Here is a 13,896-nt window from a genome sequence, read left to right as displayed (position 1 = left end):
TGATCATCCTTCTATTCAGCGAGTACACGTCTCTCAATAGCTCTTTGTTAAAACAATTGGCTTCATCACTCTTCGGCAGCAGCAGGAAATTATTGTATTTCTTTCCGATGTCAGCACGCACTTCCTCATCTACTTGCAACATTTGTCGACACAGTTCATCCGTGAAAGTTAATACATTTCTCATACGGAAAGGATGTTCTAAAGATACGCTCTGCACAACTAAACAAATAAATCAGCTTTTCAAGAACCAAGAAGGACAGAATACATTCTTTCTGAGGCCTAAGTTAGCAAAGAAAATAACTATTAGCAGCTCTTTTTGAGGCCTTTCTGTAGAAACAGTAAAATCATCTTTTCTCTTCTAAAGAAATAAAACACATTTCAGTTAAATGATCACAGAGAATAACCTAAATCATTGTTTTAGTTTTTCATCGTTCTAATTAATCCCATGTGTACAATCATTTTTAAATATTGACTACGATGATTAATTCTTTCTCATGGTTAAGCAGAGAAATCGACATCCACGCAAACAGTTTCTAAAACGTTTCTATTAATTTGCACTTCATTTTATATTTGTGAGAATTCTAGTGCACTTAAAAAGTCTCTTCTCTCGTTTATACATAAAACCTCATGTTTTCAATCTCTTTCTGCACAGAAACCATTTCAGCCTTTAGCTATTGAATATGCTGTATCTCTCTTGCACATTTTTCACATTATTCTTCTCAAGCCCCAATGTCATTAATTTTCACTTTATTAGTCATTTTGTTTTGTTATTAACAAACATATGGGTAGATTTGATCAAGCAAGATTATTTCGCAAAAATCATGCTCCATCAGTGGCTTTGGGAGTAGGTTAATTTTCTAAACAGTCTGGCCAGGCAAACAGCGGTTGATTGTGAAGGTTGTTGCCCAACAGAATCATCTCACTTTTTCTACAATTGAGTTTGAGACAACACCTGGCCATCCAATTGGCCACTTGCTTTAGACAGGGTATGAGATGTTGTGATTTCAAACACTGCTCTGGAGAGATGGACAGCACTATTTGGGTATCATCCACATATGAAATGATTGAGTGCCCAAATACTTGAACAATCTTAACCAAGGGACGCATATAGAGATTACAAAGGGTGGGGCGGGCTCAGTGATAAGCCCTGAGGGACTCCACATTCAAAGGAGAAAACATTTGAGTAGCATGTACTATGTAGCATTTGAAAGCTCTTACTCTCCAGAAATTACATGAGCCATTTTAACGCCCTGCCTTTTACACCCACATTAGCGAGTCTCTGACTAAGAACTACGTGGCATATGTATCAAGCCCTCTTCCCGTTCGCAAATGGGCCGATTCTCAGAAGCGGCCCGTTTGCAAATGGGAAAAGGCCTTTTGGGATGTATCATCCCAAAAGTGTATTGCAAATTAGAGAATCTCAAAATGTGCTATTCTCTATTTTGCGATTACGTTTAAAGAATCGCAAATTGCGATTCCTTAAATGAAATGTATGAAGTACCTAAGTTGTGCGATTAAAATGCACTTTTTGGCATTTTTCAAAGTGCCATGTGGCGCACATACATGCCCCTAGGGAGCCACGTTTGAGTCTCGTTTTGGCTAAACATCCTGTGATTCTGGGCAAATCACTAGCCCCTAGATGCATCAAGCATCCATTTTGCGATTCCTTATTAGCGAAAAATAAGGATTCGCTAATAAGGAATAGCAAAATGCTATGCATGAAGAAATCGCTTAAAAAATAGCGATTTCTCAAAATTCCTTAATTGCGAATCGCAAATTGCGAATCACAATTAAGGAATACCTCCCAATTCATTCCTATGGGCCTAGAGGCCCATAGAAATAAATGGGAAGACATTCTCAATTTGCGAATCGCAATTAGCGAATCGCAACTTGAGAATGCGATTTCAAGGGTGCAGGGGTGTCCCTTTTTTGTGCCACTGGTTCAAGACTCGATGGGGCTAAATAGTGCTGGTGCTGTGAGATTTGGTGGGCTTGCTGTAGTTTCTCGGCCTGCGTCTAGTCACCAAAGTGTGGCTGAAGGGCACTCTTGCCAGACATAAGGATTGGCTACGAGATGTTACATTTTATAATGAACAAGCAGTGACTTATACATCACTGTTGGACACATGCATCAAAGTTGCATTTTGCGATTCCAAAATAGCGATTTGAAGGAATCGCTATTAGGTAATCGCAAAGAGCAATGCATCAAGAAAATCGCTAACTTTTAGAGAATCAGTAATAATCGCAATTGCTATGTGCAATTGCCTATTACTGAATCGCAAAAATTGTGAATCCACTATTACCGATTCGCAAATAGCGATTCCCTATATCCGATGCAGCATGATGACATTACAACCAGGAACTGATACAGCCCATGCTGAAACCTGTGCACTGAGAGAGAAGAGGAGGAGCCAGACTGCAGTAGCACAGCAGAAGGAACCATTTGGAAGATTTAAACCTGTGAAAGTACATCAGCATGGCTTCTGGAACAACTGAGGAGAAGTCAGCACAGCACAAGAGGAAGCTGAAGTTCAGAAAGAAGGAGGCATGATAAAGTCTTTGGTAAGCAGTCACTCCAGGTCCATGAGTCGGAGAAATGCAAAATGTGGATTGAAATGCAATCCACAGTAAACACAGTGGGAGTCACACAGCGCACTATAGAAGATCTGCGCAAGCGCTGGTATGACCTGCGGAGTCGTGCCAAGTAAGAGGTTGCTGCCAGGCTTGCAGAGGACAAGAAGACGGGAGGAGGACTTTCGACCCAAACTGCAAATACACCCCTCGAGGACCTTTTGGAGTCAGCACTACAGCCTGAAGCTCTAGTTGGAGTGATGGTGATAGACACCTCTGCACCGGCCAGTACTTCATAAGGTAAGATTCAAGCAAATGACCATTCAATACTAAATCTAACAAACAACCCCCAAGTCAGCTTAGTGTTGCAAATCACACTCCAGTCCACGTTTTAAATGCCACACACAAATGCATTATGGGATTAGCAGACAGCAACTCCAACAGGAAAGGCAAGTAGGGAACAAAACAGCATTGTTGCTTTCAAATACAACAAGCAAGTCAAACATCTAGACACTGTGTGTTGTTAACTAATTAAATGAAACAAAACTATGCATACATGTCCAGAACACAAAACTAAACTTGCACTGTTTAACATCACAGATGCAGCTGTGCAGGAGTCACAGGAAAGTGAAGGCCATGACACCCTGGATACTCAGGCACAGTCAGGTAAGGAGACACAAGTGGCCCCAGCAACCCCAATACCTGAACCCACAAGATGCAGGACCACAGTGGCACCACTACCTGCCTTTGAAGTAGAGGAGGAGAGCCAACCAGACCCACACACATCCCAGACTAGACATATCCCCACACCAAAACCCCAATTACAGGTACAACAAAGCTATATCCACTACCGGTGGAGCAGGTCAAGGGTACAGATGGGAGCTGCAGAGGATGATAGTCCCAATGGCTAGAGTGAGCTGGAGAGTCATATATTGAGGATGCAGCGCCTGCAATGCAAGAACATGCGTTTAATGGAAGCACAACTTGGTGCAATAGCTACAAACATGGCGGGCATGAGGTACAGCATGAAAGAGCTCACTACAGCAGTGGTGGAAGGACATAGAAAGACAAATGAAGCCATACATGAGCTATGCAAGGTGATGCAGGAAGGCCAGGTGTCCCAACGCAAAAGTCATCATCATTTCCTAGGGCGCCTAGATGGCTACACTAGAGCCTTCAACTGCCTGAGCACGAACACAGCTCTGCTGTCCCCTCATGCGGTGGGCAAGCAGGTGGAAATGATGCATTGCTGTGGGGATGTGGCCAGGGGACTCATACAGGTCACCAATGCTGCGGAGCAATTACAGACTGCTTCAGTTGGGGGCAGCAATGTACTATGTGGAGAGAAGAGTGAGCAGACCTCCAGCCTCAGTAGTTGCTCGGAACCAGTAACCACATGCAGGAACACCCCTGCATCAGAAGGCTCCACAAGGGGTGTGACAGAGCCCACAGAAAAGTGTTTGGGTGTGCGTGGCTGCAAAAAGTAGTGTGGGGTTGAGAAACAAACACCGATTTGGGGAGGTAACCAGTATCATGCCATTTGTCAGGGCTGACATACAAGTTCCATGCCAATGTCATGTTGACTAATTTTGACAGTCACAATGCTAGTTTGCACCTGGTATGTGTGCATTAACACTAGCACATTTTCTTCCTAATAAACATCCGCTACAGATAAACCATGCAGTGTCTTGCCTCATCATTACCCACCTTAAAAATAATGCTGTGTTATTTTTGCACGTCTCTGTCTCCCCTCTGCTAAGCTCGGCCCAGCTGCTACTTGTGATGGTTGTCGTGGCTGGTTGTCTTCCTCTGGCTCGCTGTCAAACAGTTCCAGGGGTTTGCCTCTCCGAGTTGCGATGTTGTGCAACATGGCACGAGTGGCCACAATTTTGCATCAGATATCCGGTCGGTGCTGCAATGCCCCGCCAGTCTTGTGAAGGCTGCGGAACCTACTTTTGATGGTGCTGTGGAGATGTGGCTGCATTGTAACGCTGCTCACTTGGGGTACTTGGGTTGAGGTATGGCGTCAGGATGTAAGAGCGCACAGAGTATGCACTGTCACCTACAGGGTAGTAAATAACAGATTACTCACTGCTATGTATCCCCATTTCCCCAGAGTATGTAGGGCATTGTAACATATGTTTACCAAGCAGGTATCATTGGCCAAATCCACTCCCAAGGAGATGACTGTGTATGCCACTGTGTCTGAATATTTATGAGTCATGTGTGCTGCCAGGGAATTGAGTCACTATATCAGGCTTTTAAAAACATGGTTGTTCAACCAGTAAATTAATGGCTGATTTCTAGTAGCTCCACAAGCGCCGAGACACCTCAGGGTATTTGTTTGCGCTATAAAAATTTAGAAAATAAATAAATAAATAAGTTATGATGTTTCCCGGAATTGCAGACAACGCTGATATTCAGTGAATGGTAACACTGAACATACTGTATAATGAAGATGGGCCGCTGGGCCATGTTAACTCAATAAGAAAGTATGTTTTGTCTACTAGTGCAATTTATACCTGTACAACATAATATTAAAATTCCAGTTTAATGTGTACCTATATGTTTCTCCTTCCTTTGTTTATCTTACAGATGTCAATGTAACTGTATCAAAAGCTCAATAAAAAGATTATAAACAGTAAAAAACTGGGTGGTAGTGCCATTCGTTCCCCCATCAGGGATGCTATTGGCATCCGCCTATATAACCTATATATAGTAACTGCCATGCTGCGTTAATGCCTTGGGGCGTACAGACGTGCTCTGTAAAACCACAGTGCTTTATAGTGACTCCATTGCTGCAGGCATTGAAGGTGTTCACCACAGAGTTAATGATGGCCATACAGCCTTTCACTTCACCTTGCTGATGGACTAGCGAGGGGCGGACGCCTGCATTTGGGAAGGGGGGCAAGGGGGTACATCATCATCCTCAAAGATCATCATTGAAGTGACTGCAAACCCACGTGGGGCATTAGTGCATGACATTTATTCAGGTGGCAACAAAATGTAAAATAGATTGTATTCCCTTCCAAAGTTCAATGGCTGCACTCACATCACATTTGGAAATTGGTAGCAAATTCCAAAACTTAGGGCCATATTATCAAGAACATCGATAACATTATCGCCGCTTTAGCGGCAGGAAACTGCTGCTAAAGCGGCGATAAGGGGTTTGATAATATGCCCTTGTGAATTCCCATAGAAGTCCAGGTTCAGACCAGAACCTGGGCTTCTATGGGAATTCACAAGGACATATTATCAAGCCTCTTGTCACAGCTTTAGAGGGCGTTTCCTGCCGCTAAAGGGGCGATAATGTTATCGCTGTTCTTGATAATATGGCACCAACGTTATTGACTAAGCTACAGAACATAACCTTGTCAACAATCCGAAAGGCCCCCGCAAACTGTTTCTACCTGATTTGGGCAGGGCAAATGGGTTTTCTGAAACTGGATTAGATATGCACAAAATATTTTAAAAAACAAGGGAAATAAAAAATTCCAACTGAAACCAATGGATACCAACAACTATGTCTATTTAGCAGAAGGCATCAACTGAACTTTTCTCTGTAGTCTGGTGTCTAGAAACCTGTAAATGGGCTACTGAATTCAGCAGAAACAATATTTAACTTGTGAAATGGAACCTCCATCTGAAAACCTTAACTGCCAGCGAGGCTCCTATCTTTTGGTACTTCAGACAGCACACCTGAAGTTCAAGGGTCCCACGAGGCTGTTAAGATGTTCCTACAGAAGAGACAGTGAGAGTAAAGGTTTTATTTCATAGTTTCTTCTGCACAAGATCACAGGGAACATCAAAGCCTTGCGTGGTTTGGTGGTGCTGTTACCTGTGATTCTGACATTTGACATTATTTTCAAAGTTTTGGTGTAAACCCCTGTTGCTAGCAAGTGCAAAAGAGAAAAGCCTGCGAGATCCTTTCTTGGAGGACCACATTCGTCAATAATGTGTTTTTTTGTGGCGCACAAAGCTAATAGCAACAGCTTGTTATTTTAGTATTTGCGCAAGTCCAATTGTGTTTCCAGCTGCGTGATATACTCTTGATCTTCATGAAGAATTAGATATATACACCATATCTAGTCACTAGCTCACACATACATACTCACTCCCGTACACTCTTTTGACATGAAATATAAGTAAAAAAGTTAGTCTTCACAGGTGTAGGAAACAAGGAACCCCTTTGTCGTCCTGAGATGCTGTAGACCCATTCAGGGCTAGAAAAGGTATGAAACATGTCAACCAGCAGACATTAAGCGCCTAATTACGAGTTGCATGGTACTGGCACAATTTTACAGAAGAGTAAATTCGTGTGAGATTTCCCTGTTTTCTTGTGGTAAAATCACCATAGTACCATGCAATTACTAGTAGAATCCTTGCTCTAAGTAGGAGGTAATGTATGCAGTACCTGTGCCGGATGATCAGGGAGAGGGAGGAGAAAATAGAGGAGGGAAGTTTTTTCTACAGTATGCTGATGGGTGGAATGCTTCAATTAATCTCAGCCACTAGCAGGCGCTCGGGCCGCATTTCAGTCCATCATCCAGGGCTTCAACTGGCAATGGCTGAGATTAATACAAACATTCCATCCATCACAATATTTTGTTGCCATGAGTGTGACGAGTATGCCTAGATGAGGGTCCAGTGCACACTGGGGCACTGGGACTCAGCTAAACCTGGCTGATGAGTCCCAATAAGGGCAAAACCAGCCCTGGGTCGCTTGTTTTCCAGTTCAGGGAGGACTTGGACTGTTCCCACTGGAGTAGGCACAAGACTGATTTGCATATGGATGGGTCCAAACTGAGATGCCATGGTAATTCGAAAAAACAGGGATTGGGATGAGTTTGGAGCAATTGCCAGTAGCAGAGATTAATTCAAACATTCCGTTCATCACATTGTTTTTGTTAGGAAAAAATGTAGCATGAGACTTGGTGTCTGGAACCAAAGTTTTATGCGCTTTTTCCAGATGGTGTTTCCTGCCGAATAAATCAGGCCAGGTTCTTTCATAGTTGGTAACTCTGGAAGCGGAAAACACCTAACAAATCATAATCATGCAGAGCCAAATGAATGCATGAAAGCATGAGTCAATGTAATTCCAGCTGACGTTTAATGAGTCTGTTAGAGGTGTACTTCACCCTCTGATTTTTAAAATTGCCAAAGTGAGACTACAATAAATTACTATCCCAGTCTACCACCGGTAGTTTGAGAAAAGGGGCTCTTTTTTATCATTCTATATCTAAGATGCAGTACCCGACCAATGGACTCGGGGTTCTGTATTGTCACAGACACCCGCAAAATACAAGCGCTCCTGCCCCAATGGAATCCCAACCTGAGAGAAACCCTGGCAGCCCGGGTAGAGGAGTGGCCGATAACAAGCCATGACAGCATGTGTGGGTGCGTCCTTTTACTCAACAAGTTGGGTTGAGTCACACCGGGTACTCCAGGACAGGGTCTCTCATGCTCATAAGGGACCTAGCTTTTGTTTCACGTAGATACGTTTTTTGATAATTAGTCAAACAAATCGACAATTCCTTATGCATGTTATGCATCCCTGCTGAGCTTCAAGGAAAGTGAAACACTCTTAAATCGCACAAAGGAATATTGGATTTTACATACTTAAATTATTGCTGACGTGAACTAAAACATGCATATTACATCAACCACAATGCAGTGCGGGAAGTGACTAAAATCAGTGCTGCACGTGGAGTGGAACATACAACATAAAAACGTTGTGAACGTTTCTTTGTAGCTGTTCAGCGCAGATATAAACGAATATCTAAATGCCTTTAGAACGTCAGCAGGATCCCATAGAAACCATCAGCAACTGGTCGATCGGAAGTTCTACCAGGAAGTGTAATAGGCATTCAGCAAATCAGGATCTTTCAGTCCACAATTCTTCTGCAAGGTCCGGTCTCTTTCTGTATAGCCCTTTGATGGCTCCTCTTTCAGTTCCTGCCCTGTCAGGGTTTCTATTTCTGACAGTCTTACCTCAGAGCACCGCTCCCCCCCCCCCCCCCTCCCCCCGCAGCGCCCCGGGGTCCCGAGGATTTCGAACATGAATTGAGTGCCTTGCTAGCGCCTCGCCTTGGCGACAGATGCAGGGCTGTTTTAAATGCTTCCGAGACGTGGGAGGAATCCAGGATACAGCTGCACTGCAGCCCGCCTGGGACTGAAACCCGGATAAAGCATGTAGAGCACGAACAGCAGCAGTGCAAGCACCACACACATACATAACAAGCACAGCAGCAGCAGCAACCCTGCTAGCACCACACACATACATAACGGGCACAGCAGCAGCAGCAACCCTGCAAGCACCACACACATGCATAACGGGCACAGCAGCAGCAGCAGCAACCCTGCAAGCACCACACACATACATAACAAGCACAGCAGCAGGAGCAACCCTGCAAGCACCACACACATACATAACAGGCACAGCAGCAGCAGCAGCAACCCTGCAAGCACCACACACATACATAACAAGCACAGCAGCAACAGCAACCCTGCTAGCACCACACACATACATAACGGGCACAGCAGCAGCAGTGCAAGCACCCCTCACATGCATAGCAAGTACAGCAGCAACACTGCAAGCACCCCTCACATGCACAACAATGAAAAGCAGCAGCACTTCAAGCGCACACCTCACATGCATAACAAGTACAGCAGCAGTGCAAGCACCGCTCACAATCATAACAATTACAGCAGCAGCGCAAGCTTCGCTCACATACATAACAAGTACAGCAGCAGCACTGCAAGCACCCTTCACATGCATAACAAGTACAGCAGCAGCAGTGCAAGCACCACTCACATACATAATATGTACAGCAGCAGCAGTGCAACCACCACTCACAATCATAACAATTACAGCAGCAGCGCAAGCTTCGCTCACATACATAACAAGTACAGCAGCAGCACTGCAAGCACCCCTCACATTCATAACACGCACAGCAGCAGCACTGGGAGCACTCTCACATGCATAACACGCAAGCACCCGTCGCATACACAAAAAGATAAAAGTACAACAGCAGCAGTGCAAGCTCCTGTGAACTACACAAGTACAGCACCAGCAGTGCAAGCACCACTCACATACATATTATGTGCAGCAGTGCAAGCACCACTCACATAAATATTATGTACAACAGCTGCAGCGCAAATGCCTCTCACATACATATTATGTTCTACAGTGCAAGAACCACTCACATACATAATATGTACAGCAGCAGCAGTGCAAACACCACTCACATACATAATATGTACAGCAGCAGCAGTGCAAGCACCATTCACATACATAACAAGTACAACAGCAGCAGTGCAAGCACCACTCACATACATAATATGTACAGCAGCAGCGCTGCAAGCACCACTCACATACATAACAAGTACAGGAGCAGCAATGCAAGCACCACTCACATGCGGTGCACAGTCTTAATATCGATTCTGAAATTTCGACCTACAGTAATATCGAGTTGGAAATACAGAAGGTGAAGAATATCGAGGTCAAGAATATCGTTGGACAGAATATCGACCCTAAGGTAAGTAATATCGAATTTTTTTATATCGATGTAAGTAATTTCGAAGTTAGTAATATAGATATCAAATATATAGATGTTACTAATTTCGATGTTACTAATATCGATATTTGTTTATTGTTATGTATTTTATTATGTATTTTATATGTATTTGTTATATGTTTTTGTTAAGTATTTTATTTATTTTAAATTATATGTGTACTATTTTTTATATATTAATAATGTTATTTTTAAGTTAATTTTATGTTTTAGTACTGGAGCTGGTTGTGGGTTTATAGGTGAATACGGTGGGAAGTATTTTAATTATAGTAAGTTAATTATTTATTTTTAGTAATTGTAAATTAATTTTAATTAATTTTTGCATTTAAGTTCTGTAGCGGGTTGTCAGTTTGTAGGGGAATTGGGTGGGAAGTAATTTAATTGTAATTAAGTAATGATTTTTTTTGGTATTGATAATTATGTTATTTTTAATTAATTATTAATTGGTAATTAAATATTTTAATTGGTAATTAATGTTTGTAATTGGTAATTACATTTTTTAATTGGCAATTACATTTTTTAATTGGTAATAACTTTTTTTAATTGGTAATTAAGATTTGTAATTGTTAATTACTTTTTATAAATTTTAAATTATTTTTTATTAATTGGTAATTATTTTGTCATTAAAAATATTTTTTTGATTTTAAAATAAATGTATTGTTTACTATATTTACATTTTTAATTAGTTTTTAATTATTAATATGATTTTTGTTTTGAAAAATATTTTAGTGTTTATTATTTATTATTTGGTAACTAATATTCATTAATTAATATGTATTGGTATTTATTGTTAATTTATTGTTAATTAATTATTCAATTGTAATTATGTTTTTAGATTTGAAAAATATTTTAGTGTTCAATATTTATTATTTGCTAATTCATGTTTATTAATTAATACTTATTGGTATTTATTGTTAATTCATTGTTAATTAATTATTCCATTGTAATTATGTGTTTAATAATTATAATGGGTATTTGCAAATGATGTAGAGTTATTTACAAATGTAATGATTAATTATTTTATTTACAACAATTATTTATAAGTATGTTATATTTAACTTCTACGCTATGCAACACTTTCCCTACTGTTGTACTCTCTGGAGTTGGAATAGTAATTTTTACCCCTACGCTATCCAACGCTTTTCCTACAGTTGCACTCTCTGAAGTTGGAATAGTAATTTTTACCCCTACGCTATCCAACGCTTTCCCTACTGTTGCACTCTCTGGAGTTAGAATAGTAATTTTTACCCCTACGCTATCCAACGCTTTCCCTACTGTTGCACTCACTGGAGTTGGAATAGTAATGTTTACCCCTACGCTATCCAACGCTTTCCCTACTGTTGCACTCATTGGAGTGGGAATAGTAATTTTAACCCCTACGCTATCCAACGCTTTCCCTAATGTTGCACTCTCTGGACTTGGAATAGTAATTTTTACCCCTACGCTATCCAACACTTTCCCTACTGTTGCACTCTCTGGAGTTAGAATAGTAATTTTTACCCCTACGCTATCCAACGCTTCCCGAATGTTGCTCTCTCTGGAGTGGGAATAGTAATTTTTACCCCTATGCTATTTAATGCTTTCCCTACTGTTGCACTCTCTGGAGTGGAAATTGTAATTTTTACCCCTACGCTATCCAACGCTTTCCCTACTGAATGAATGAATGAATGAAATGTGATTTGTTAACGCGCAACTTAGCCCAATGGGCGTCAAGGCGCCTAGCTCAATATCTAGCTGAGTCAACCATGTGACGGGAGCTTACTGGTAGGCTTTAATGAAACACCAAGTTTTAAGGGCTTTCCTAAAGAGATCCAGTGAGGGCTGAGATTTGATCTCCAAAGGGAGTGTGTTCCATAATTGGGGTGCCAAGATGGAGAATGCCCTACTCCCCCATCTAACCTTCCTAGCACGAGGGACTACCAGTTGATTCAGCTCTAGAGAGCAAAGATATCGGCTGGGTACATAGCGGGTAAGCAGAGACCCAAGAGCATCAGAAGGGCCTGCCATGAGGGCACTGTAAGTGAGGCAAAGGAGTTTGAAAGACACCCTATAGGGAATAGGGAGCCAATGGAGGCTCTTCCTTGCCACAGTAGCAGATGCAAGCCATGGAAGGGCCAGCACAAATCGCGCAGCAGCGTTCTGCACCACTTGCAGACGCTGCAGAAGACACTTGTTGGCCCCAGCGTAGAGTGAATTACAATAATCCAGCCTGGAGCCAACAAGAGCAGTCACGATCTGCTTGCGTGCCTGGGGGAAGAGGTAGTGAAGGATTCTTTTAAGGGTCCTGATAACACCCCAACAGGGGGCAACTGTCCTGTGTACCTGAAGCTCCATAGAGAGCGAGGTGTCGAAGATGACGCCGAGATTCCTGGCAGATTGGGTGGGAGTGGGGCAGGTGCCAAGAGATGAGGGCCACCACTCGCCCGACCACATGTCCTGGTCCTTACCAAAGACCAGGACCTCTGTTTTGTCGCCGTTCAACTTTAGGGAGTTAAGGATCATCCACTCTGCAACAAGCTGCATACAAGACCTAAAGTTGGACGCAGGTGTACTCACAGAGTGGGCCAGGGACACCATAATCTGCGTGTTGTCGGCGTACAACACCACCTCCATCCCCTGTGATCTTACTAATCTCGCGAGGTGGGCCACGTAGATATTAAACAGGGTCGGGCTCAAGGCCGACCCCTGTGGCACCCCACATTGCAACGATTTAGCAGGGGAGAGGAAATCTCCGAGCATCACTCGCTGTTCTCTCTGCTGTAAAAAAGAGTTCAGGAGACTCAGGGCCGACCCTGTTACCCCTGCCTCCCTTAACCGAGATGTTAAAGTAGAGGGAGACAGGGTGTCAAACGCCGCCGTGAGGTCCAACAGCACTAACACGGTAGTTTGGCCAAGATCTACTTTTCGGCGAATGTTATCTACCACCATAGTCAAAGCAGACTCAGTGCTGTGGAACTTCCTAAAGCCATGTTGGGAGCCGTCCAGGAACCCAGAGGAGTCCAGGAAGATGGATAAGTGAGAGTTCATGTGAGCTTCCAACATCTTTGCTGGGGCCGGCAGAAGGGATATTGGTCTGAAATTCTTAAGAAGGCCAGGGTCCAAAGAGGGCTTTTTAAGACCGTAGGAAAGGTTCCTTGTTCCATAGCCCCATTCATTATTTCCAACAGGGGGGGTAAAATGATATCCCTACATTCCTTAAGTACTTTCAAAGGGAAAGGGACAGGGTCCAAAGGAGAAGCTGATTTAGTTCTATCGAGCAATCAATTAAGACCCTCCAAGGAAAGCGCTGGAAAGTGAGTATGGGTATGGGTAGGATCTCCAGTCCAGTTGCACTCTCTGGAGTTAGAACAGTAATTTTTACCCCTACGCTATCCAATGCTTTCCCTACTGTTGCACTCTCCAGAGTTGGAATAGTTATTTTTAACCCTACGTTATCCAACGCTTTCCCTACTGTTGCACTCTCTGAAGTTGGAATAGTAATTTGACGCCTACGCTATCCAACACTTTCCCTACTGTTGCACTCTCTGGAGTTAGAATAGTAATTTTTACCCCTACGCTATCCAACACTTTCCCTACTGTTGCACTCTTTGGAGTGGGAATAGTAATTTTTACCCCTACACTATCCAACGCTTTTCCTACTGTTGCGCTCTCTGGAGTGGGAATGGTAATTTTAAGTTCAATATTTTTATTACTGTACTTTTTTTTAGTTATGAGTTTTGAATAGTGTTTTTATTTATTTAGCTATTTAATA

Source organism: Lissotriton vulgaris, chromosome 2_1, assembly GCF_964263255.1.
Source record: "Lissotriton vulgaris chromosome 2_1, aLisVul1.2, whole genome shotgun sequence".
Classification (NCBI taxonomy): Eukaryota; Metazoa; Chordata; class Amphibia; order Caudata; family Salamandridae; genus Lissotriton; species Lissotriton vulgaris.
This window is presented reverse-complemented; position numbering follows the sequence as displayed.